This window comes from Oncorhynchus clarkii, chromosome 3 (assembly GCF_045791955.1).
Source record: "Oncorhynchus clarkii lewisi isolate Uvic-CL-2024 chromosome 3, UVic_Ocla_1.0, whole genome shotgun sequence".
In the NCBI taxonomy this organism is placed as follows: domain Eukaryota; kingdom Metazoa; phylum Chordata; class Actinopteri; order Salmoniformes; family Salmonidae; genus Oncorhynchus; species Oncorhynchus clarkii.
The window spans coordinates 73,201,990-73,207,781 of record NC_092149.1 but is presented as its reverse complement, the minus strand read 5'-3'; the positions used below and the strand labels follow the sequence as shown (position 1 = coordinate 73,207,781).

The 5,792-nt window shown below is 43.8% G+C and overlaps 1 pseudogene; it reads right to left on the bottom strand.

Annotated features, from left to right (window-relative positions):
* Positions 1-4,097: 4,097 nt before the first annotated feature.
* Positions 4,098-5,715, bottom strand: LOC139386019 (uncharacterized; annotated as a pseudogene).
* Between the last annotated feature and the right edge of the window lie 77 nt (positions 5,716-5,792).

The window sequence follows — 5,792 nt, the reverse complement described above, 5'->3', positions numbered from 1 at the left end:
GGACGTAGTTCGGTGTGCCTTGTAAGGATCCGACGGCAACTGAGTAAACCGCCTTTACCATCAGTCTAGGACAAAAAAACAGTTTTTACCCCCAAGCCATCACTGCCTGGTACGGCAATTGCTCGGCCTCCAACCGCAACCGCAAGGCACTTCAGAGGGTAGTGTGTCCAGTACATCACTGGGGCAAAGCTGCCTGCCATCCAGGACCTCTACACCAGGCTGTGTCCCTAAAAATTGTCAAAGACTCCAGCCATCCCAGTCATTGATTCTTCTCTCTACTACCGCATGGCAAGCAGTACCGGAGTGCCAAGTCTAGGACAAAAAGACTTCTCAACAGTTTTTACCCCCAAGCCATAAGACTCCTGAACAGGTAACCAAATGGTTACCCAGACTATTTGCATTGTGTGCGCCGCTCCCCAACCCCTCTTTTACGCTGCTGCTACTCTTTGTTTATCTAACCGGTGTCTGTATATAGCCTTGCTACTGTTATTTTCAAATGTCTTTTTACTGTTGTTTTATTTCTTTACTTACCTACCTACACACACACACATACCTTGTTTTACACTATTGGTTAGAGCCTGTAAGTAAATCAAAATCAAATCAAATGTATTTATATAGCCCTTCTTACATCAGCTGATATATCAAAGTGCTGTACAGAAACCCAGCCTAAAACCCCAAACAGCAAGCAATGCAAGTGTAGAAGCACGGTTGCTAGGAAAAACTCCCTAGAAAGGCCAAAACCTAGGAAGAAACCTAGAGAGGAACCAGGCTATGAGGGGTGGCCAGTCCTCTTCTGGCTGTGCCGGGTGGAGATTATAACAGGACATGGCCAAGATGTTCAAATGTTCATTTTCAGTTGTTGAGGGTGCAGCAAGTCAGCACCTCAGGAGTAAATGTCAGTTGGATTTTCATAGCTGATCATTAAGAGTATCTCTAGCACTCCTGCTGTCTCTAGAGAGTTGAAAACAGGTAGCACGTCCGGTGAACAGGCTTGGATTCCATAGCTGCAGGCAGAACCTTTGAAACTGGAGCAGAAGCACGGCCAGGTGGACTGGGGTCGGCAAGGAGTCATCATGCCAGGTTGTCCTGAGTCATGGTCCTAGGGCTCAGGTCCTCCGAGAGAAAGAGGGAATTAGAGAGAGCATGCTTAAATTCACACAGGACACCGGATAAGACATGAGAAGTTCTCCAGATATGACAAACTGACCCTAGCCCCCCGACACATTAACTACTGCAGCATAAATACTGGAGGCTGAGACAGGAGGGGTCAGGAGACACTGTGGCCCTATCTGATGATACCCCCGGACAGGGCCAAACAGGAAGGATATAATCCCACCCACTTTGCCAAGCACAGCCCCCACACCACTAGAGGGATATCTTTAGCCACCAATGTACCATCCTGAGACATGGACGAGTATAACCCACAAAGATCTCCGCCACGGCACAACCCAAGGGGGGACAGGAATCAAATTCTATGCGTCAAATTGTATGCGTAGACTTGACAGAAAGTAGCAAATTCTGAATGTAGATTATTATTATTTTGCACACATATTCAGTAAAATGTGCGATTACATAAAAAGTTTGATTGCATAATTTCTTCACATTTATGATTAATTTATTTACCATTAATTGTGAGAGCCTATAATATAATTTCCTTCCAAAATGCAGTTTTCGAGCGAAATGCAATAATAAATAGTCAAGATAGCAGAGTAGGCTCTTTCAACAATGAGATCAACGTTGAGGAAGGTGGTCTTGATCGCACTGTTGGACCGGGACCAGCCCCGCCGAAAGCGCAGGTCTGTGTGGATCCAGAGATGGTTAAAGTCCCGAAAGCAGGCAGGGGAATTCCACTGTCTAATTCAAGAGCTTCGACTGTTTTGAGAGGAATTCCGAAGTTACTTTCGTCTGGACCGAAGCCAGTTCGATCACCTGCTCCAGATGGTTGGAGCCAGGATCGCCCGGATGGATACCAACTACCGGGAGTCCATCAGCCCAGTTGAACGCCTGCCGATTTGTCTTCGGTAAGCTACATTCTAGTACATTTTTAAAGCCTTTGATACCATAATTGATTGATATTTGACACATTGTTTTTATGTGCAACCTAGCTAGCTAAAGGGCTCTAGTTAATAGTCCCTATTTGACATCAGATGCACTTTTACAGAATGTTCATTGGGACTATAACTTTTCCCAAAGTTGGTTTATAATCCTTTTTTTAATTATGCAATGTTCCCAAATGAAAAGAAAGGTGCCTTCTGCCCTGATGAAGGTAGGCTAGTCTTCTCCAGGACCCATTGTTGTTCAAGACAGTTACAGTCATTCATTACATTCTTATTGGACTCACATACACTCTTAGAGAAAAAGGTTCCAAAAGTGTCCTTCTGCTTTCCCCATATGATAACCATTTTTGGTTCCAGGTATAATACTTAATACATGGACCCCAATAGGGTTCTACTTGGAACCAAAAGGGGTACTACCTGGAACCTAAAAGGGATCTCCTATGGGGACAGCCAGAGAACCCTTTTAAGTAGATAGTACCATTCTTTCTAAGAGTAGAGTTGGCCTGGACTACAGTTTATTGATATAGTCATAGACTGAATTGTACTGTTTCAAGGCATTGTTAATGATGGTTGATGAGTATTACAATCTAATTAGTAAAGCATAATAAACAGTAATGAGGTAGCTATATGAGTAGATATAATATGTGGGTGGAATTCAGGTTATACACATTATTGATCATTATTTTTAATTATATTTTAGATTCTTGGCGACAGGGGACTCCTACAGGACCATAGGATTCAGCTTCCGAGTTGGACGGTCCACGGTGGCAGGCATTGTCCCCTCTGTGGCGCAAGCCATTTGGGACTGTCTGGCTGGTGAATACATGCCTGTCCCCAAGGAGGAAGACTGGAGGGCCATCGCTGCCGAGTTCCTGGAGAGGAGGAATTTCCCCAACTGTCTTGGCTCCATTGACGGGAAACATGTAGTAATCCAGGCTCCACCGTGCTCAGGTTCACAATTCTACAACTACAAGGGTACATATTCAGTTGTACTCTTGGCTGTAGTAGATGCCATCTACTGTTTCCGTGTTGTCGATGTTGGTGCTTACGGCAAGGGAAGTGATGGCGGGACCCTCCGAGACTCTGCCTTTGGCCAGGCACTTCAGGATGGCACCCTGGATATTCCATTACCTGCATCACTCCCTGGGGCTGAAGACCCTTGACCTGTTCCCCACGTCTTCGTCGGCGATGAGGCCTTCCCTTTAAGACCCAACCTCATGAGGCCCTACGCTGGATGTTTTTACTTTCATCTTGTCTTAGATCAGCAAAGGTGTAGGGAAGAAATAAGCAGATTAAGTCTAAATTAGATATTAATAAACAACTGACTATGAAAACATTATAATTTAATAAGTATTCAAGTACAGGAAAGAACATGACAGGTATGTGTGTTGTAAAAATGTTTAAAAAAATAAAACTATTGAAAGAGGTGTGTGCGTGCGTGTACATTTTATTTTTTATTTTTTATGAATGTGTAGCCTGTAATCTGTAAGAGAACAGCAAGAGCATGTATTTTGGCACAACTGCAGACCGATACAGGGACTACTCATAAAGCCTAGACGTAGTAGGGGAACTTCAGACATGGCCATAAAGAGAGAGAGGGCAGGGCACTGGAGATCCGAGGTACAGAGAGGAGAGTGTGTGTGTGTCTCATTCTCTGGGAAAAAGGGAATAATATGTAGCCATAACACAGCTAAACAAACAAATGGCCTCTGGACGTCATGGACCAGTCGATGGAACATAACTTCACAAACAGTTTCAACACCCTGGTTTTCAAGTGGTTTTAAATGAAAGAAATATTCACCTTTAGTCTCGTAAGAGACCAACACGAGCACCTGTGAAAACTCCGTATGAGTTTCAATTCAGAAATGTATGTAACACTAATAATGAATGCTATCCTAAGACTTTATAAACAAATGACTTTATGAATTGACTGAATTTAAACAGAACTGACGTGTGTGAAAAGAAAGGTACAACGAGGGAGGTCAAAACAACAGCCTGACAACTCCTGTCCTCTTCCTGTCCTTCCTGTGAGCTGGTCGGCTAAATTGACTCCATTTCTGAAAGGGAAGAGAAAAACAACACATACAAGCTTAACATAATATTACACCATAAAAGGTGAGATTTATGTTAACTAAATACTGCTTGCATAGTGTAGTTAGTCGCATAAATATAGGAACAGTGTGGTAAAGTTGGTAATACTTGCTGTTTACTCATGGAATTTGTATTTCAGATCAAAAGATGAATATGACAGGCAGATATTTCGACAGCAAACTGTTTTAGGATATTTTCTAACCCAGAAACAACAGCTATACTTCTACACCTGCATTGCTTGCTGTTTGGGGTTTTAGGCTGGGTTTCTGTACAGCACTTTGAGATTTGATATACATTTGCCTCATATTAATACTTTGATCTGAAATACCAATTAACCTACATGACTATACTGTAAAAATGACCTACTTTACTTCACTGTCGCACACTTATGACACTACCTGTGATGTGGAGAGAAAGAAAACGTACCATTGAACTCAGCTTCGAAAATCAGCTGATACATTTTAACCTTGACTGCTGCTTTTCTTGGCTGAGGCAGCCTCTTCAGTGTTGGCACCAGGCTCATGGCAAAGAGGGTCTCTTCATCCTCCTTCCAGTGAGCATCAGGTTGGGCTGCATCCCTCTCGACGGCTTGGAGGAGCCTCTGCTGAAATGAGTTGAGTGGATCTGGGGGCTGGTACCTCCGATGACGCCTGGTGTGATGTTCCTATTCGTTTCTCTCCACGGCCACATCCTGTTCAACGAGGTCCTCAGTGGTCACTTCCGTGAGGTTCATAATAATCTCAGGTGGTCCTAGATCCAGAGGTGCTTCCTCCATTTCATCATCTTCCATGGCTGCACCGGTGGTGGTCATACTCGTGGATGATGTTGTAGAGGGTCTCACTGCACCGGTGGAGGCGATGGTCGCATTTGTAGGTGACGTTGAGGGTCTTGATGCACCGGTGGCAACAACACTTGTGGATGACGTAGTAGAGGGTCTAGCTGTAAAATTGCCACTCGTTGCCATAGGCACAATAAATGGATCCAGAAAAGAATGTGGCAGAAGCGCCAAGGCTGCTGACCTGAAGCTGCTGACCCAGACCTCTTCTTCTCTTTCTCTGCCCTTCTCTCTCTCTGATACCTGTCCCTGAGTCCTCTCCACTTCCTCCTACAGTCTTCTTCTACATAGACATGAACATGATAAGCCAAACCATTACCTAGCATAACTATAGTTATTAGATAGCTATCATGGACATGTCACCTACTATACACAGACACACACGGTTATCTGACCAAATTATCAGGGGTACAGTAGTATCTACCATTTCTATTAATCTAGCATACACACTCACACTCTTTCAAACATGATTATTTGGTAAAGGTATCATGGGTAGTAACTAGCATAATGTATTTGACTATTTATTTCACACACACCTCATTGGCTAGGTTAGCTAGCTAGCTAACGCTAACTAGCCACATCTAGCACAACATCACTACTAAACTGACCCGGCAATCCTACTATCGTGGACAATTGTCTCCAAGCAGCATTTTGGTTTTTTTGTAGCTGTCAGCAGCTCTGTCAAAAATACACGGTTTTGAGGATACTGCGAAAAATGATTCTCTCCTCCATGTGCCCAACTGCATGCGACCATTTGCAAAAGGTACCGGCATCAGTATAGTTGCCTAGCTGCGCAAAATGTTATGCAG